The sequence below is a fragment of the Oncorhynchus nerka genome, linkage group LG28 (genome assembly GCF_034236695.1).
Source record: "Oncorhynchus nerka isolate Pitt River linkage group LG28, Oner_Uvic_2.0, whole genome shotgun sequence".
Lineage (NCBI taxonomy): Eukaryota > Metazoa > Chordata > Actinopteri > Salmoniformes > Salmonidae > Oncorhynchus > Oncorhynchus nerka.
The window spans coordinates 59,531,832-59,553,840 of NC_088423.1; the positions used below are offsets into that span (position 1 = coordinate 59,531,832).

Consider the following 22,009-nt stretch of genomic DNA (forward strand, 5'->3'; position numbering starts at 1 on the left):
TGCGTGGTGGTGATGTCTGATTTTAGCCTACACACTTCCATGGGCGCATGCTATTCTAAAAGGGGCTAATATAGAAATGCTGATGGTAATTATTGTGAGCAAAACGTTTGACATACTGTATGTACAGTAGAATAAAATATTCAGAGTTCTGTTCTTCCTGTCCAATATCTATCTCCTCTAGTTCCATCAACACGAGAGAGGATGGACTCTAGTAAGTAACAGCAGCCTCTAAATGCTTTATGTCTTACCAACAGAGTCTCAGTTCCTGCTATTATATTGGCGGTATATCCATAAATATCCATATTCTAGATCAATTCCAGCCATAGTACGTTGCATCCATTTCCTCTCTTTAAGCAATGGACATTTTCTAGATGTCCTATGTCGGTCGCGTGGAACAAGTCCCACACATCACTAGATGGCAGCAGTACTTCTCCAGTTATCCATCGATCCTCCTTCCTGCACGCTGGGCTACATGAGGAACTGTTGGTAAGTTTGCGGTTCAACAACTGCAAAACTCTTTATGCTTCAAGCGCTAACTTTTTGCAGCACCTTCAGTTGTCCTTTCACTGTTTGTGGCACGTGTGGCAAGAAGCTGCTAACTACCCTAGCTTCTCTAACCATCACACTGAGACTAAAGTAACTGTCTTCACAGTACCTTGGGCATTCACAGGGGCAGAGAGTGCAGGTTTGAGGGCCAGTAGGATCACAGTAAAAGGTGTTCTGTCCGGTGGCAGCTTCACCTAAGCCCTGCCTCTTCTCTCCTTCATGACAGAGTACCATTACCAACCTGTGCTGGCGTCACTGGTGACTGGTGACATCACCGCACTGCGAGATACTACGCTACACTACACCGGTTATTTATCTCCAGGCCTGTCCTTCTCCCCACATAGGGTCAATCTTAATATTTGAATGTGGCCTCCTCTCCTCATCCCCTTTCCTTCATCATAACTTACATTTAAGAACAGATATAGCTACTTGACTTTCACTTATGTACTTATTTCACATCAAAGAAAGCCAACTATGACTACTGAGATGCAGCCAGTAGCTTACTCTCTGCAGGGAGGGTAGAGCAAGAGCAGCCTGTGGACCAAAGTGCCCTCCAAATCCTCCAGGAGGAGAGAGGAGTGTCGGTCCTGACGTGGTCCACTCCGGGGCTCTGTCTTTGGAGGAAGCTGGTCCTGACGGGCCCCTCCCAGGAGCAGCCTGTGGAAGTCCTCTCTCTCCAGGAGCTGTTCCACGTGCTGCAGGAAGACACCTTCACAGAACCTCCTGAGCTCTGCCGCCCCGTGATCCTGTACAGAGAGAGAGAGCAGAATCTCACACTGCCTCTCTAGCACCTTCAGCTGGAAGAAACAGACCACTGGCGGCAGCTGCTGACAGAAGAGCAGAGCATATTTCCATCACAAGTCCAAACATTCAATTACACTTTCCCAAAGTGCTTACATTTTATGAGTGACCTCCACTATGTTGTCTTTCCACTCCTCAGTGACAAGTGATAGTGGGGGCCATTCCTAAATCTTAACTAATGTGGTAAATGTTTGGATCAACAATGGGATGTATGAATGAAGTTCTATCAGTGTAAATGAGGATGCATTTTCTACCTCCACAGCATCAGCCTGTGACAGCCTCAGCCCTTCAGTCCCTCCACAGTACAGACAACTCATCATCCTCTGGAAGGTGCTGTATGTGATGTCAGAGATGTGGATGGTGCCGGTGTTCGACCCACAGAAACTCAGCAGAGACCGAAACCGGACAGAGGTCATACTTGATAATGAGCATTCTATTCATTCAGTCTCAGGCTGCCACCTCAGGTGTGAGGAGGGAAGTGCTAGCTCACCTCTTGGAGGCAGACATGAGGAGGACCCTGTGGGCGTAGAAGGGACGGCCTTCCACGAACAACATTACGTCAGACATCTCTGGGTTGTTCGGGAAATGAGTATCTGGTGGAGGAAAGCAAGCGAACGAAGTGACGTTAACACCGCTTAGAGTCAGGAACATACATTGAAATGCATGTACACAACTAAGCATGATTTACACAGTTACACTTGCTAAAATGTAGTGAAAACTCGGACCCTAAAAATCTGAACAACTAAACAGACTGTAGTTTGTTCCATCTCGAGAGAGTACGCCGGTCTTCATACCTAGCTGCGTGGAGAGAGCGAGGTCCATCGGAGGAACAGAGGGAGTAGGAGCTGTAGCAGCGAGAGAAGATGGCTGACAGTCTCTTGGTTATGGCATAGTCCTAAAGGGACATAATCATGTTCAGAAAGAGTTGTGATTTTATGTAACAGACATTGCAAGTTTCCTACCCATTTTATAACAACTGATTTGAGAATTTCTTAGACGTTGGATCGATTTGTCTGATTCATACCCTGCTTTTGGTTTGAGGTTTCCCGGAACATCTACTCACTGAAAACTGTAGTCTACATGGTAAACCCAAACAACACCGACTGAAGGAGAAATTGGACTGCAAGGTCCAAGTTATGGACTGCAAGTCATTGCTACCTTGCTGGTTGCAAGCATGTTAAACAAGAGAGATAGGGCGGGCGTGACCAACTCCTGGCAGTGGTCCCCGTGGCCTGATAATGGTGAAGTCTCTGAGGAGAGAGAGGGTCACCTCATTCCTGGTTAGCTGCTGGGCTACTTGGAGAGACTCCTGCCACACGTGGAGCTTCCAGGGGACACCTGGGGAACAAATAAGGCCACAAATTAGGGTCCCAAGAGATGATTTACCTTGGTCAGTCATTGAGAACAAAGTCTCGAACAAATAATAGTCCTTCAGAAAATGATGATGATGACATATACAAAAGAAGTAGGCCTACCAACAATCCATACCCAGTGATCGTAGCTCCATGGTGACATGCAGGTAGCTGTGCACAGTGCTGTAGTAGGCAGCCTGCTGCTACTGGGGTAGACAGCAGGGCTACAAGGGCTGAGGCTGGGGGGAGGTAGTGAGCCAGCCTCCTCTTCCTTCTCCTGGAACCCCTCAGCCAGTATCTCCGGCAGAGAGAGAATGTCCTCCTCAGGACGTTCCTGTAGGAGAGTAGGGGATGAGTATCCATTCATTCAGTTCTGACTGAAGGAAATAGACAAGGAAAGAACAACACTTTAGACTATTGAGACATGGCCCAAGCCTGGACTAGTCAGACAGGTGCAGCTACCTGTGGCCGTGTGCAGCGGCGAAGTTGAAGCCGTTCATGTCCTCGTAGAGCGGGGATGTCAGAGCGTTCCAATCATGCACTCTGCGGGTCGGCCCCGTGGGCCAGCAGCAGGCTCACCATTTCATAGTTCCCAGCAGCAGAGGCCAGCTGTAGAGGAGTCTCAGCAGAGCTCTCCTGGCTGGAAGTAACATCAGTGCCCTCCACATCTGCACCCACCTCCAACAGGAGCTATAGACCCTTTCCACTGGGCAGTGAGGACTCACCTGAGATACCACGAGGTGTCCATGCAGCACAGCGAAGGTGAGGGCCACCCAACCACGACGGTCTGGGTGGACCGAGGGCTGTCTGGGAGAACAGCAAGGAACCTGAGAGAAGAATGGAAAACATTAAATATCTATGTATAAAATGTATATACATTCAAAGCTTTGGTACACATTGCCATCAAGTGAAATGATCACGGTGTAGTAGAGGCAGTTTCAGCACAAAGCCTTTACATTACATGATTAGGTGAAATTCCAGTAGCTTTTCAAAAATCCCTGGTTTTCCAAGAAACCCTCTTTCGGAGGATTCCGGATTTCCTGCTCAACCCACTACATGATATACTATCTATATCATGTTATGATAATATCTAGAGAGTAGTAGTGTTTACCGCCATGTCCAGGTTGGCTCCAGCCTCCACCAGTATCTGGACCAGAGACTCGTCTCCACGCGAACATGTGTACATCAGAGTGGTCATACCCTGTAAGTCAGAGAATACACATCTTACTCTGAACAGTTTTATTGACTCTCTACACTCTCGAACACCAGGGTAGGGCATACAGTATACTTCTTCAAACAGAAGACTGACAAGTATTGACAGGGAGGATAAATCCTCTGTCTCTTTTACCTTCCCTGTCAAAACCTACCAGTCTTATGTCTGAATATGTATATGTCCTACCCCTCTCCCCAACTCCCCTACCTCTATCCCCACCATTTATCTCTTATTCCCTATCGCCAGTCCTATCTGGTCATCCATAGTGTTAACCCCTGATGGTTCCAGTAGCTGTGTTGCCGGACCAATCAGGTCCGCTCTGCCACAGGTCAGCATGCGGAAGCCAGGATCCACCCTGAAGCTTCTCTGTAGCAGCCTTAGAGTCCGCACGCCTAAATGAGCTGGAGCAACACTCAGGCCTGGGAGAGAGGGAGAGACAAGAGGATAAGGAGGGAGAGAGGGAGAGACAAGAGGATAAGAGAGAGGCTACAATGAAAACTTCCAACATTCATAACTCTTCGATAATGACGGCAAGCCTACTGTTATGTACTGGTTTCACAGTATGGTTCAGCATCTTTCTATTGCATGTTACAGTACGTTACAGATACGTTCACCGGCCAGTTTATTAGGTACACCACCCCATTCACGAAAATGGATCGCTCCGTGGCTCGCTATATAAAGCAGGCAGACAGGCATCGAGGCATTCAGTTACTGTTCGAATGACCATATGAATGGGCAAAATTGTGACCTAAGCGAATGGTGTGTAGGGCACTTGTCATCTCCCGTCTGGATTACTGCAACTCGCTGTTGGCTGGGCTCCCTGCCTGTGCCATTAAACCCCTACAACTCATCCAGAACGCCGCAGCCCGTCTGGTGTTCAACCTTCCCAAGTTCTCTCACGTCACCCCGCTCCTCCGCTCTCTCCACTGGCTTCCAGTTGAAGCTCGCATCCGCTACAAGACCATGGTGCTTGCCTACGGAGCTGTGAGGGGAACGGCACCTCAGTACCTCCAGGCTCTGATCAGGCCCTACACCCAAACAAGGGCACTGCGTTCATCCACCTCTGGCCTGCTCGCCTCCCTACCACTGAGGAAGTACAGTTCCCGCTCAGCCCAGTCAAAACTGTTCGCTGCTCTGGCCCCCAATGGTGGAACAAACTCCTCACGACGCCAGGACAGCGGAGTCAATCACCACCTTCCGGAGACACCTGAAACCCCACCTCTTTCAGGAATACCTAGGATAGGATAAAGTAATCCTTCTCCCCCCCCTTAAAAGATTTAGATGCACTATTGTAAAGTGGCTGTTCCACTGGATGTCTTAAGGTGAACGCACCAATTTGTAAGTCGCTCTGGATAAGAGCGTCTGCTAAATGACTTAAATGTAAATGTAAATGTAAATGATCATGTTTATTCCTCGTGGAAGTCACTTGCGTTCCATGGCTCACGAAGACAAGAAGGAGTACTCCGGTTGGAACTTTATTGAAGCTATATGTTAAAAACATCCTAGTGATTGATTCTGTACTTAGTTTGAAATGTTTCTTCTACAGGTAATATCCCTTTTTTAAGTTTTTGTCCGATATAACGCCGACCAGAATTAGCGCTTGGATATGTATACCAAACGAGCTAACAAAAGAAGGTATTTTGACATAAATAACGGACATTTTCGGAAAAAAAAAACATTTATTGTGGACCTGTGATTCCTGGAGTGCTTTCTGATGTAGATCATCAGAGGTAAGGGAATATTTATCATGTCATTTCTTGTTTATGTTGACGCCATCTTTGCGGCTGTGGTGTTTTTACTTCTGAGCGCCGTCTCTGATTATTACATTGGGTTTCTTTTTACGTAATTTAAAAAAAAAATCTGACACAGCGGTTGCATTAAGGAGAGGTATATCTATAATTCCATGTGTATAACTTGTTTTATCATCTACATTTATGATGAGTATTTCTGTTGAATGATGTGGCTATGCAAAATCACTGGATGTTTTTGGAACTAGTGAATGTAATGCGCCAATGTAAACTCAGATTTTCTTTATCAAACTTTATCAAACAAAACATGCATGTATGTGTCATCTGTGGAAGATTATCAAAGGTTAGTGATTAATTTTATCTCTATTTGTGCTTTTTCGCTCTCTCTTTGGCTGGTAAAAGTTGGCTGTGTATTTTAGTGAGTTGTTGGTGACCTAACATAATTGTTTGTGGTGCTTTCCCCGTAAATCCTATTTGAAATCGGACACTGTGGTGGGATTAACAACAAGACTACCTTGAAAACGATATAAAATACATGTATGTTTGAGGAATTTTAATTATGAGATTTCTGTTCTTTTGTATGGCGCCCTGTACTTTCAATGGATGTTGTTATCGCTCCCGGTAACGGGATCTCAGCCATAAGAAGTTTTTAAACATGGATGCTGCAGTTGTAGCGTGATGTACTGCAGTACCCATAGTGCTCTGTATACCATATCCGTTTCCTTACCAATGCAAAACAGAGCTACATCACGGGTTTGTCCTTCAGTTTCTGAGATATCACAGGTACATCGAATCAATTCTGTGTCTTATTATATCTCTATGCAGATGAAACTTTACGAACGGTTCAACGATCGAATTCTCAGATACAGGTTATCAGATGTCAAGTTTGGGAGGAGAGTTGGGTTTAGCTGGGCTCAACGGCACGGTCTTCCCTATAGACCCTTAAATCAGGAATGGTGGTCCTCAGCCGTAGCTATACCAGTCACTTACCACGCAACATATGTGGAAGGCATTAGAAGAGGTGCTTAAACCTAGCAACCAGAGAGCAGTGAGAGAATCTGCTCCTGTGAAAGAGATTGCCATCTTAAAATGACTACTTCCTTGTTTAATGACGCTAAGGCTCCCGAAGTAGCCACAGTGTCTGTCAAAGTATATGCAGGTTTAAGTTAATATCATACTGTATTTACAGTATGTACTGTATATCCATATGGGTAGATATACTAGATCATCTTAAATATCTAGTGATAGCAATAAGCACCACAATTATGTTGTTTTTTATTTATTTTTATCTTTCTATGGTGAAACAAACTGTATGTTGTCCCATTTCATTTATTCGCTTGGTCTCCAAGAATGAACAAGGGTGTGCACTGTTTCGCTAGGTGCTACTCCCAAGATGACCAGAGAGAAAAGGAACCACATGGAATTTGTTTGGTTTGTGGAAACAGGGGAGTGTGTGTGTGAGTGTTTGGGGTGTGTGCATGGCAGAGGGAGCAAGGGGGTCTATAACACCCTGTGGCTGACGTGAATATACCCTTATGTTTTGGCAACACACAGTGGTCTGTTATGTAGCCTAATGTTTCAGTGAATACGACATCCCAGTCTGATTCTAATGAAGGGACCCTAGAGAAAGACCAAGGGTCAGATGTAAAAAAACAAACAGACTGTGAACAGGGTTAACTTTATTATGCTAACGTCAGACCTGAGACCAGTGTTGTTATCTACACCAACACTGTCTGTCTGTCATCCTTTCTACAATGCTAGCTTTCACATAAATCGTAAAGCAGTGTTTCCCGACCAATCCCTACTGAATTGTGGCTAAAGTGTTAGGCCGGGATTTAATCCAATCACACTTTGTCGACAATGCGCCATTTACAGGTCATTTCTGATTGAGCCGACATATGCAAGCGTCACCTCGAGCACGGGAACATTGCCTTTTTTATTTTCTTATTTTTTTCACCGTTTTTTTAACCAGGTAGGCAAGTTGAGAACAAGTTCTCATTTACAATTGCGACCTGGCCAAGATAAAGCAAAGCAGTTCGACATACACAACAACACAGAGTTACACATGGACTAAAACAATAGTCAATAATACAGTAGAAAAATATGTGTATATACAATGTGAGCAAATGAGGTGAGATAAGGGAGGTAAAGGCAAAAAAAAGTGCATTGTTTTTGGCTAAAAACGAGTTTTGTCTATTTGAGAGGCTTTAGCTTGGCTGGGGCGCTTTAAAATGTTACGGGAACAACTGATTTACAGAAAGAGACGTCTAAGTAAGTTTACATTCTAACAAAATACATAAGACAAATGGACAGTTGGTTGGATTCAAAATTTGAATTTTGGGGGCCAGCTTTCAAAGTAAAGGGAAAGGGGAAAGTCAGTTGTACAACTGAATGCTTTCAACTGAAATGTGTTTTCCGCATTTAACCCAACCCCTATGAATCAGAGAGGTGCCAAGTAACCAATGGTGGTGTTCAGTACTGCCATACTTAGGTGCCCTAGTTTTAATGAAGATGAACAACAGAAGAACAAGACAGACTGGGGATGTTGGAGTAGCTGGAGTAGCAGCTGGAATAGCAGCTGGTAGCTCTCTGTATCTCTAAATGTGAAAGATGGACCTCTACTCAGAACCAGGTTGAACATGGTCAGTAGGAGTCTCCTGACTAGATAAGACTTATTGATCACATGCATAAGGACCAGCTAGTTCCTCTCTGGCTAGGACTAAAGTGAGAGGAGTATGTGGGTGTTTGAGAAAGAGTGTGTGTGAGAGGGAATCTTTGAATGTAAAATGAAGAGAGTGTTTGAGTGAATGTGAAGATTGAGAATGTGACACACACAGACACACACACACACACACACACACACACACACACACACACACACACACACACACACACACACACACACACACACTCACTGAGTTCTGTGATGCTGCCCACGCATGTGGCCAGAAGGGACTGGCCGAATACAAACAGTGTAGCTATTCCCTCCGCAAGGCAATCAAACAAGCTAAGCGTCAGTATAGAGACAAAGTAGAATCTCAATTCAACGGCTCAGACACAAGAGGTATGTGGCAGGGTCTACAGTCAATCACGGATTACAAAAAGAAAACCAGCCCCGTCACGGACCAGGATGTCTTGCTCCCAGGCAGACTAAATAACTTTTTTGCCCGCTTTGAGGACAATACAGTGCCACTGACATGGCCCGCAGCCAAAACATGCGGACTCTCCTTCACTGCAGCCGACGTGAGGAAAACATTTAAACCTGTCAACCCTCGCAAGGCTGCAGGCCCAGACGGCATCCCCAGCCGCGCCCTCAAAGCATGCGCAGACCAGCTGGCTGGTGTGTTTACGGACATATTCAATAAATCCCTATCCCAGTTTGTTGTTCCAACATTCTTCAAGAGGGCCACCATTGTTCCTGTTCCCAAGAAAGCTAAGGTAACTGAGCTAAACGACTACCGCCCCGTAGCACTCACTTCCGTCATCATGAAGTGCTTTGAGAGACTAGTCAAGGACCATATCACCTCCACCCTACCTGACACCCTAGACCCACTCCAATTTGCTTACCGCCCAAATAGGTCCACAGACGATGCAATCTCAACCACACTGCACACTGCCCTAACCCATCTGGACAAGAGGAACACCTATGTGAGAATGCTGTTCATCGACTACAGCTCGGCATTTAACACCATAGTGCCCTCCAAGCTCGTCATCAAGCTCGAGACCCTGGGTCTCGACCCCGCCCTGTGCAACTGGGTACTGGACTTCCTGACGGGCCGCCCCCAGGTGGTGAGGGTAGGCAACAACATCTCCACCCCGCTGATCCTCAACACTGGGGCCCCACAAAGGTGCGTTCTGAAACCCTCTTCTGTACTCCCTGTTCACCCACGACTGCGTGGCCACGCACGCCTCCAACTCAATCATCAAGTTTGCGGACGACACAACAGTGGTAGGCTTGATTACCAACAACGATGAGACGGCCTACAGGGAGGAGGTGAGGGCCCTCGAAGTGTGGTGTCAGGAAAATAACCTCACACTCAACGTCAACAAAACTAAGGAGATGATTGTGGACTTCAGGAAACAGCAGAGGGAACATCCCCTATCCACATCGATGGAACAGTAGTGGAGAGGGTAGTAAGTTTTAAGTTCCTCGGCGTACACATCACAGACAAACTGAATTGGTCCACCCACACAGACAGCATCGTGAAGAAGGCGCAGCAGCGCCTCTTCAACCTCAGGAGGCTGAAGAAATTCGGCTTGTCACCAAAAGCACTCACAAACTTCTACAGATGCACAATCGAGAGAATCCTGTCGTATCACCGCCTGGTGCGGCAACTGCTCCGCCCACAAGCGTAAGGCTCTCCAGAGGGTAGTGAGGTCTGCACAACGCATCACCGGGGGCAAACTACCTGCCCTCCAGGACACCTACACCACCCGATGTCACAGGAAGGCCATAAAGATCATCAAGGACAACAACCACCCGAGCCACTGCCTGTTCACCCCGCTATCATCCAGAAGGCGAGGTCAGTACAGGTGCATCAAAGCTGGGACCGAGAGACTGAAAAACAGCTTCTATCTCAAGGCCATCAGACTGTTAAACAGCCACCACTAACATTGAGTGGCTGCTGCCAACACACTGACTCAACTCCAGCCACTTTAATAATGGGAATTGATGGGAAATTATGTAAAATATATCACTAGCCACTTTAAACAATGCTACCTAATATAATGTTTACATACCCTACATTATTCATCTCATATGTATACGTATATGCTGTACTCTATATCATCTACTGCATCTTTATGTAATACATGTATCACTAGCCACTTTAACTATGCCACTTTGTTTACATACTCATCTCATATGTATATACTGTACTCAATACCATCTACTGTATCTTGCCTATGCCGCTCTGTACCATCACTCATTCATATATCTTTATGTACATATTCTTTATCCCCTTACACTTGTGTCTATAAGGTAGTAGTTTTGGAATTGTTAGCTAGATTACTTGTTGGTTATTACTGCATTGTTGGAACTAGAAGCACAAGCATTTCGCTACACTCGCATTAACATCTGCTAACCATGTGTATGTGACAAATACAATTTGATTTGATTTGATTTGAATGTTCCAAGGTACGTAGCTCCAGGTGGGCATAGGCATCCTCCCTGCTCTCTATTGGTGCCCGGGGATCCTTTGTGTATGGACTGACATGGGCCGGAAGGGAAAGCTCACCACATACATTCTGCATACTTCTGGCCCTTCTGGCACACTGTGCTAACTAACCTCCAAACGAGCTTCAATGTCATACAATACTCTTTCCGTGACCTCCAACTGCTCTTAAATGCTAGTAAAACCAAATGCATGATTTTCAACCGTTCGCTGCCCGACTGGCATCACCACCCTGGACGGTTCCGACCTAGAATATGTGGACAACTATAAATACCTAGGTGTCTGGCTAGACTGTAAACTCTCCTTCCAGACTCATATTAAACATCTCCAATCCAAAATCAAATCTAGAATCTCGTATTTCTATTTCACAACAAAGCCTCTTTCACTCACGCCACCAAACTTAACCTAGTAAAACTGACTATCCTACCAGTCTATCACAGTGCCATCCATTTTGTTACCAAATCACCTTATACCACCCACCACTGAGACCTGTATGCTCTAGTCGGCTGGCCCTCGCTACATATTCGTCGCCAGACCCACTGGCTGCAGGTCATCTATAAGTCTATGCTAGGTAAAGCTCCGCCTTATCTCAGTTCACTGGTCACGATAACAACACCCACCCGTAGCACATGTTCCAGCAGGTACATCTCACTGATCATCCCCAAAGCCAATTCCTCATTTGGCCGCCTTTCCTTCAAGTTCTCTGCTGCCAGTGACTGGAACGAATTGCAAAAATCGCTGAAGTTGGAGACGTTTATTTCCCTCACCAACTTTAAACATCAACTATCTGAGCAGCTAACCGATCGCTGCAGCTGTACATAGTCCATCTGTAAATAGCCCACCCAATTTACCTACCTCATCCCCATACTGTTTTTATTTTATTTACTTTTCTGCTATTTTGCACACCAGTGTCTCTACTTGCACATGATCATATGTGTTAATCTGCTGAATTGTAATTATTCACTCCTATGGCCTATTTATTGCCTACCTCCTCATGCCTTTTACACACACTGTATATAGACTTTCTTTTTTCTACTGTGTCATTGCATTTTTTATTGTGTTATTGGCTTGTTTATTGTTTACTCCATGTGTAACTCTGTGTTGTGTTGTGGAAATTTCCTGTATTACCAAATCATGAGAGAGCAAACCACACACAAGTCAGAGTTATCATAAAGTCCATCTTTAATTATATGAGCTTCACCATAGCCCTGTGACTCTCAGATCAATTCAGTGTCTATCAATTAATTCTCTGAGTCCTTACATATTGGCAACTGAGATCCTTTATAGCAAAGAAACACATAGCCAGACAGCACTGGCTATAAATTATCATTCAGTTTGGTCTCCTGAACTAAGTTCCTATCTCGTTCTTGGTACCACTTAGGACCAAAAACATTACCTCATCCAATGGCATATATCAAATACACCCCCTCCTGGACAAGATCACAGAGAGATGTGACTGGCACACAGACATTGTGGAGCCACCTAACTGGTTCCCCATTAATCACCCCATCCCTTCACATGGTTTAGGAATAGTTTACAGACACATTCACAGATAAGACTAACCCGACCTCTCCCCTCTCTGGGCCTAAGTAATTTTCCCACATAAGCACGCTTATGAAAATGAATAAAACATCTTATTTATAAATGTTACCTAAATAATTCTGATTCTGCCACGACAGTTGTTGTCTGTGTCACACTGCTTTGATTTATCTTGGCCAGGTCGCAGTTGCAAATGAGAACTTGTTCTCAACTAGCCTACCTGGTTAAATAAAGGTGAAATTTAAAAAAATAAACCTGTACATACAAAATGTACACACATTTTGTTTTTTATATATTTAAAAGATAAAAGGTATCAAAGGAACAGTTACTAAATACCTCAATTTATTTCAGCATTAATGCAGTGTTTCAACTCACACTAACGCTGTCAATGTCTGTCACCATGGTTCGACATCTGCACAAAAACACCCAGGACCACAGACGGACTATATAAAATGCTTACTTGGAGGTGATGGTTGGTTGAGTGCACTGCTCGTTAACTGGACAGTAATGTAATCAGGGAAAATAATGAGGGGATCATATTGGCTTTAGTTTGTTTTATGAACTAAGATTAACTCTGGGAGAGAAAATACGAAGGAGACATGAGGTTAGAGGGTAAATGTTTAGTTACTATTCACCTCTCTCTGTCCTCTTGTATGAGCTCTCTATATTACTCTCTCTCTCTATTTTCCCACCTTTAAAATGTGAATTTTTCATCTGTAGGGTGCACTCTTAGAAGAAAAGCTGCTATATAGAACATAAAAGAGTTCTACCTGGAACCAAAAATGGCTCTACCTAGATCCAAAAAAGGTTATCCTAGGGGCACAGCCAAAAAACTCTTTCGGAACCCTTTTTTTAATAAGAGTGTATTAATGGAACATTCAACCATGTATTGCCCTGACCAAAAGAGGTCCTTCTGCCCAGATGTTTGTCCTCCGCTGCCATCTTACCTGGAGGAGAGCCTGGTCGGCCCTCCTGAAGACCACCTCCAGGTATCGATGACAAGCAGATCGCCATCGGACCCCGGCTCCCCGGTATCGTCTCGGGCAGAAGGATGGCTGTCCACCCGGGATCTGCCCCAGTCTTGCAAACTGTCGGTCCTTTCCCCATCTCCAAGATCATTAGCCAAAGAACAGAGTAGTAATGGAACGTTCAACCATGTATTTCCCTGACCAAAATGGGTTTTAACTAATCTCTTGCTTTCTCAATTACAGCCACACAAACCACAAAATAAGTCATCTGTGCAGTATATGACGCACACACCCACCCACAAATAGAAACACCCCTTACAGGGAGGTTTCCTAGAAACACAAATATAATACATACATGCGCACACACACACACATACTCCCACACACACGCGCTCACAGACTCACACACACACACACACACACATTGTGTGAGATGTGTATTTGCTGACTCCCTCGTCTTCTACACAATGGAAAAGACACCAAAAGCCAAAATACAAGCCAGGATAGCTCTGCTCTTTACAAGCATAGTATGCAAAGTTCCCTCCCCCAAGCCAGGAGTCTTACTCAGCTATTTATATGAGTGTGGGAGAGGGCTGTGTATTATGTATGGATGTTGGATGACTAAGGATGTGTCCCAAATGGCCCCTTATTCATATTAGTATCAGGTATCAAGGTAAGTCCCAGATGTAGACCGCGTCGAAGTAACAATGTTTACCACAACAACAGGGGCAAAGGTACACAACGACAGGCAGGCTCAGGGTCAGGTCAGGCAGAGGTCAGTATTCCAGAGGTAGGGCAAAGGTACGGGACGGCAGGCAGGGTCAGGGTCAGGCAGAGTAGTCAGGCAGGTGGGTATAGGATCAGGACAGGCAAGAGTCAAAAACCAGGAGGACGAGAAAAGAGAGACTGGGGTAAAGCAGGAGCTGACACAAAAACGCTGGTGGGCTTGACAAACAAGACGAACTGGCAACAGACAAACAGAGAACACAGGTATAAATACACAGGGACTAATAGGGAAGATGGGCGACACCTGGAGGGGGGTGGAGACGATCACAAAGACAGGTGAAACCGATCAGGGTGTGACACATTATAGTGCGATACTTTTGACTAGGGCCCATAGGGCTCTGGTCAAATGTAGTACACTATATGGAGAATAGGGTGCCATTTGGGACAGACTTTGGAGAGCATGTCCACCCTCAGCCCCATACTAAGTGGATAAGCCAGCCAGACAGACAGACAGACAGACAGACCATTACACAGTCATACCCCACCCCACCCATCTTCCCTCAAACCTCGGTCCACACACTGGCAACCCCCAAAACTAATCATGTGTCATCAGTGACTCTACACACAGCCTCATACTTACCACCAGCCCACAGTCTGCTCTGAAAAATGTATGTATATATTTGTGTGTATTGTGTATGTTAAGATAACTTTGTTTTGACTAGCCTTAAACAAGCTTTCCACAATAAGTGAATTTCTGGCCCATTCCTCCTGACTGAGCTGGTGTAACTGAGTCAGGTTTGTAGGCCTCCTTGCTCGCACACGCTTTTTCAGTCCTGCCACCTCTATGTGAAATGTACCAGCCCCTCCTGAGGCAAAGCACCACCACAACATGATGCTGCCACCCCCGTGTTTCACGCTTGGGATGGTGTTCTTCGGCTTGCAAGACTCCCCCTTTTTCCTCCAAACATAATGATGGTCATTATGGCCAAACAGTTCTATTTTTGTTTCATCAGACCAGAGGACATTTCTCCAAAAGTACGATCTTTGTCCCCATGTGCAGCTGCAAACTGTAGACTGGCTTTTTTATGGTGGTTTTGGAGCAGTGGCTTCTTCCTTGCTGAGCGGCCTTTCAGGTTATGTTGATATATGGACTCATTTTACTGTGGATATAGATACTTTTGTACTTGTTTCCTCCAGCATCTTCACAAGGTGTCCTTTGGTGTTATTCTGGGATTTGCAACTTTCGCACCAAAGTACATTCATCTCTAGGAGACAGAATGTGTCTCCTTCCTGAGCAGAATGACGGCTGCGTGGTCCCATACTATTGTTTGTACAGATGAACGTGGTACCTTTAGGCGTTTGGAAATTGCTCCCAAGGATGAGCCAGACTTGTGGAGGTCAATTTACTTTCTGAGGTCCTGGCTGATTTCTTTTGATTTTCCCATGATGTTAAGCAAAGAGGCACTGAGTTTGAAGGTAGGCCTTGAAATACATCCACAGGAACACCCCCAATTGACTCAAATGATGTCAATTAGCCTATCAGAAGCTTCTAAAGCCATGACATACATTTCTGGAATTTTCCAAGCTGTTTAAAGGCACAGTCAGCTTCGTGTATGTTAACTTCTGACCCACTGAATATGTGATATAGTGAATTATAAGTGAAATAATCTGTCTTAAACAATTTTTGGGAAAAATGACTTCCCAAAACTATAGTTTGTTATTAACAAAAAATGTATGGCGTGGTTGAAAAACAAGTTTTAATGACTCCAACCTAAGTGTACTTCCGACTTCAACTGTAGATAAAAGTTACAGTGTATCTATTAACAAAACTGGAGGCTTTCATTTGGATGAAATAAATCCAATATTTAGGATGGGACTATTGGTAGCAATTGTAAATCACACCAAAAATGAATTGTTCGATTCACAAGCTATAAGCTTAAGCCTCGCCCAAGTGGGTCTCAATCCAACTGATTTAGTCTAGGTAAAAAATACTTATCTTCGTTTGAAATAAAAGGTTTATTGGTTGTGGAAGCATAACGCAATACAATACAAAGATAAGTGCCGTCTGAACAAGTATTTGTTCATATAGTCCATTCATTCACAACAAGAGGCCAGTCTTTAGGGGGTACTAAGCACAAACCATACCTGTGTATGCTAACTCCACAAGGTTATGGCTTAAGCCATGCTTGCTTCTCTTTTCTTTCTTTATTTTTTATTTTTTTTAACCTTTATTTAACCAGGCAAGCAGTTAAGAACACATTCTTATTTTCAATGACGGCCTGGGAACAGTGGGTTTAACTGCCTGTTCAGGGGCAGTACGACAGATTTGTACCTTGTCAGCTCGGGGGTTTGAACTCACAACCTTCCGGTTACTAGTCCAATGCTCTAACCACTAGGCTACGCTGCCGTATGATTAAGTTATTTCCTTTACCTCCCTTCTCCTATGCATGCATGCATGCGTGTGTGTGTGTGTGTGAAGGCAACCTAAACAGTGATCTATGTCAAATAATGTATGAGAAATGTCTATGTAAAACGTATGTATGTGTAGCAGAAAAGCTGTAAAAAACAAACAAGATATGTGTCCTCGGAAGAGGGGGGTAGTTGATGGGTTAATAAAACATTTAAAAAACTGATATAACCAGATGTTTCTTCAGTTTGGGGATGAGTTTGGAAAGAATTTGATCGTGGTGCAGCTGGAAGCGCTGCAGTTTGGGAAACACAGGAATAAAGCAACCTTAGAGGGAGAAGGAGAGGGAAAGTGTATGACTTGACTGCTTTATTAACTTGAGGCGCAGTCACCTTTCTGTGAAATACAACATGTCCTTTCTGTGGCAGGGCATAATGCCATGACTGTTTGGTCAGACTAAAACAGCAGTATGGATAGAGGGGAGACATAGGGACCAATCCTACCCTGAGATACACATATGCAACCCAAACTTTACTGAGAACCCCTTTTGACACATGACTAACCAGATTTACAGCACATTTCTCAAAATTGATTAGCTCAACGTGGTTAAGCAGTAGTGGTAAACAACAACAAAAAACTGAGAGGGTAGAATAAGAGAAAAAGGCAGAGGACAAAGGAGAGAGTGCGAGAGAGTTAGAGTAAGAGTGCGAGTTAGAGTGGAATGGAAGGAACCTGTCGGAAATGGACACAGGGCTCAGGGGTCTGCATGTCATGTCTTGGTGTTGACATCTGACATCTAGGGTCCTTAGGATCAGAGTCAGTACCAGAGCTGACAGGTGACGGAAGTATCTGGGCCAAAACAAAGCTTCTCTCGCATGGAGAGACCCATGGACCAAACAGACCTGGACTGAAACCGCTATTAAATAACATCTCCATCTGTGTTCATCAAACTATAAAACAGATGATTTTCCAACAAGGCAGTTTTCCAGGCTTAAGTATCTGTTGCAATCTCTCAGATTGAGACTTCTGTGTGATTTACAATTCCTGACATCCAGAGGTTGAAGCACATGTCTTCAAATAAATGAATCACTAGAAGATTGTTAATAGAGGCTCCTTGATTAACAGATCAACTGAAATTACAATACGGTACATTTACACACCAATCCTACCTTGTGTCTTTCTCAAAAAACACCATACATAGTGACTTCATATCCATTTGCCTTACAAAAGCACCATAAGGATGTTTCAATTGTGTCACAGACACGAGGCAAAATGATGGGCTTGTAATCAATCATATAACAGTAGGGCTAAGACTAGCCTGCTGGCCTTACGGGGTCAATGGGACCATTCGCCCGAGCTATTCAGGAGGGATATCACACCTGGCACAAATTATTGTCTCGTTCTATTTTTCCTGCTGAGGGGTGCCCTATACCTGCACCCAGAGGGGAGTAATTCAAAGCCCAGGTACAGGGGGTGGCTTGGGTCTAAAATTATTTTTTGAGGGCCCTGACCTTAAAGATCTCATCCAGGCCTGTCTGTTTGACTCCAAGTACTTTGCTTGCTGTGGTAATAATCCTTCTCAGCATGTTTCTCTGGCTGACAGTGGCATTGCCAAACCAACAAACAATACAAAAAGTTCAAATACTCTCAATAAAATATTTGTAAAACAGAGTCAGTATAGTACAGTCTACATTAAAAGAACCCAACTGTTGTAGAAAGTACTTTTTGTAGATCAGGTCTGTACATTTACTCCACTGAAGCTTATTGTCCAAAAAAACACCCAGATATTTATATTCCTCTACGATTTCTATATTCTGACCTCTGATAGATGTTGCAGAGGTCGGCGTTGTACACTTCCTGAAGTCTATGCACATCTCTTTGGTCTTGTTGGTATTGAGGACCAAGTGTGATTCCTCACACCACTCTACAAAGTCATACATACAGGTGCATGGCAACTTCCTGGCTGCGGAGAGGTCGTCTGACCTCTGACCTCCTCGCATAGCGTCTAAATAACCCTGTGTCGTCTCTGTCTGTCTGGTTTGTATTAACAGTAAAGTTATTACACATCAGTGAGACAAACTCCGAATGAGTCAACTGTGTGCAACTAAGAGACTGATGGTTTTTCACACATTGTCCTTGTTTTGGGCAAAAACATTTATATTTTTGACTCATCCGGGAAACCAGCTTGATAAAGTATAATTGTGTATGTAGTGTTTACAGTAGTGGTTCCCAACCATGGGTACTAGGACCCCTGGGGGTAGCTATCCAGGGTGTATCACATCCGGCCGTAATTGGGAGTCCCATTGGGCGGCACACAATTGGCCCAGTGTCGTTCGGGTTTGGCCGGTGTAGGCCAACATTGTAAATAAGAATTTGTTCTTAACTGACTTGCCTAGTTAAATAAAAAAATATGAGAATATGAGAAGACTCATGAGACCATAGGCTTACTGGTCAAATGCTTATGAGGGGGTATTTACTTACTTACTGGCTTTATTGTCCCCATGGGGAAGTTTTGTTGCAGTGTCCTGTACATGTTTAAAGTGGCGTTTAAATACAAAACAAAACTGACAATACAACTTTCATAACAGTTCCATACCAATAAAAAAACTTTTTTTTTAAAGAAAAAAAGACTAGCCTGCTGGCCTGACTGAGTCGATAGGAACATTAGTCCGAGCTATTTAGGAGGGATATCACACCTGGCACAAATTATTGTCTAGTTCTGTTTTTCCTGCTGAGGGGTGCCCTATACCTGCGCCCAGAGGGGAGTAGTTCAAAGTCCGGGTACAGGGGGTGGCTTGGGTCTAAAATGATTTTGTGAGCCTTGCGGAGGGCCCTGACCTTAAAGATCTCATCCAGGCCTGTCTGTTTGACTCCAAGTACCTTGATTGGTGTGGTGATAATCCTTCTCAGCATATTTCTCTGGCTGACAGTGGCATTGCCAAACCAACAAACAATACAAAAAGTTAAAATACTCTCAATAAAATATTTGTAAAACAGAGTCAGTATAGTAGTCTATATTAAAAGAACCCAACTGTTGTAGAAAGTACAGTCTCTGTTGTCTCTTTTTGTAGATCAGGTCTGCACATTTACTCCACTGAAGCTTATTGTCCAAGAGGACACCCAGGTATTTGTATTCCTCTACAATCTCTATATTCTGACCTCTGATAGATGTTGCAGAGGTAGGTGTTGTACACACCCTGAAGTCTATGCATATCTCTTTGGTCTTGTTGGTATTGAGGACCAAGTGTGATTCCTCACACCACTCTACAAAGTCATCTAGGACCGGGCCATGATGTTCCTCGTCATCATGCAACAGGCTGATCAAGACTGTGTCATCAGCGAACTCAAACGAGGTGTCTGTCAGGATGGGAACTAGTACAACTATTAGTGTACAAGATGTACAGGAGTGGGGACAAAACACATCTCTGAGGAGAGCCTGTGTTGTATTGCATATGTCCAACACACGGGGACCTATTTTGACTCGCTAGCGAGCAAGCATTTTAGCCAGGTAGCCCAGAACAACAAAAACTAAAAGCGTGTACTGTATGACCGTTTCGGCATCATGAAAGAGAGGAAGATGTCTTTGGCGTTTCTCTACAAGTAGGGTGAGTCAACGTGTTTTTTCTACTTACACACACACACACAACAAATCAGTACCATGGATAGCAAAATTATATTTAGTTTACGTTGATTGGACTAAATTGTTTTTGGAATCTTTCAGACTAATAATCATAGGTGGTTTAATGATGTTGAAATGTTGAAGATGAAATGGTCCTGGACTAGAGGAGGCAGCACCTATTCTCTTTGCTACTTTTGGTAACTCCACAGTGTTCTAAATCAATAGTTGTTTAGTAGTCTGAAAATGATGGAAATGTTAACTTGATTGACCATGCTGTAGTTTATGTAACCAGTGGTGTAAAGTCCTTAGGTAAAAATACTTTAAAGTACTACTTAAGTAGATTATTGGGGTATCTGTACTTTACTATTTATATTTTTCACTACTTTTAATTCACTACATTCCAAAAGAAAATCATGTAATTTTTACTCCATACACAACTGTTTGTTACATGCAATATGCTCTCCAGTTTAGTGATGAAACAAAGGTGTGGTTGTCTTCTTATTGTCTCAGCCTTAGGCCTCTATATCACTGTGGCAATGCATATGAACTAACAGGTTATGGAGCCAAAAACGGAATTATCAAGTCGGAAGTTTACATACACTTAGGTTGGAGTCATTAAAACTCGTTTTTCAACCACTCCACACATTCCTCATTAACAAACCATACTTTTGGCAAGTCGGTTAGGACATCTAAGTCATTTTTCAAACAATTGTTTACAGACAGATTATTTCACTTATAATTCATTGTATCACAATTCCAGTGGGTCAGAAGTTTACATACACTAAGCTGACTGTGCCTTTAAACAGCTTGGAAAATTTCAGAAAATTATGTAATGGCTATAGAAGCTTCTGATAGGCTAATTGACATAATTTGAGTCAATTGGGGGTGTACTTGTGGGTGTATTTCAAGGCCTACCTTCAAACTCAGTATCTCTTTGCTTGACATCATGGGAAAATCGAAAGACATCAGCCAAGACCTCAGAAAATAAATTGTACAAACAATAGTGCACAAGTATAAACACCATGGAACCACGCAACTGTCATACCGCTCAGGAAGGAGACGCGTTCTGTCTCCTAGAGATAAACGTACTTTGGTGCGTAAATTGCAAATCAATCCCAGAACAACAGCAAAATACCTTGTGCAGATGCTGGAGGAAACATGTACAAAAGTATCTATTTCCACAGTAAAACAAGTCCTATATCGACATAACCTGAAAGGCCGCTCAGCAAGGAAGAAGCCACTGCTCCAAAACCACCATAAAAAAGCCGGTTTGCAGCTGCACATGGGTACAAAGATTTTTAGAGAAATGGCCTCTGGTCTGATGAAACAAAAATAGAACTGTTTGGCCATAGTGACCATCATAATGATGGAGGAAAAAGGGGGTCTTGCAAGCCGAAGAACACCATCCCAGCCGTGAAGCACGGGGGATGCTTGCTGCAGGATGGACTGGTGCACTTAACATAATAGATGGCGTCATGAGGAAGGAAAGTTATGTGGATATATTGAAGCAACATCTCAAGACATCAGTCAGAAAGTTAAAGCTTGGTCGCAAATGGGTCTTCCAAATGGACAATGACCCCAAGCATACTTCCAAAGTTGTGGCAAAATAGCTTAAGGACAACAAAGTCAAGGTATTGGAGTGGCCACCACAAAGCCCTGACCTCAATCCTATAGAACATTTGTGGGCAGAACTGAAAAAGCGTGTGCAAGCAAGGAGGCCTACAAACCTGACTCAGTTTACACCAGCTCTGTCAGGAGGAATGGGCCAAAATTGTACACTGAAGATTCATGTTTTCTTTTAAAACAACAATTAGAATCTCTCCACAGCCTCATAGAGGATTTAGATACTTTTGCTATCCTCTCTGGATTAAAACCTAATTATAATAAGTGTACTATATAACATATTGGATCACTAA

At 43.8% G+C, this 22,009-nt stretch overlaps 1 pseudogene; it reads right to left on the bottom strand.

The window, feature by feature from the left end:
• Window positions 1-1,046: 1,046 nt before the first annotated feature.
• On the bottom strand, window positions 1,047-18,474 carry LOC115112737 (ankyrin repeat and BTB/POZ domain-containing protein 2-like; annotated as a pseudogene).
• Window positions 18,475-22,009: the final 3,535 nt, after the last annotated feature.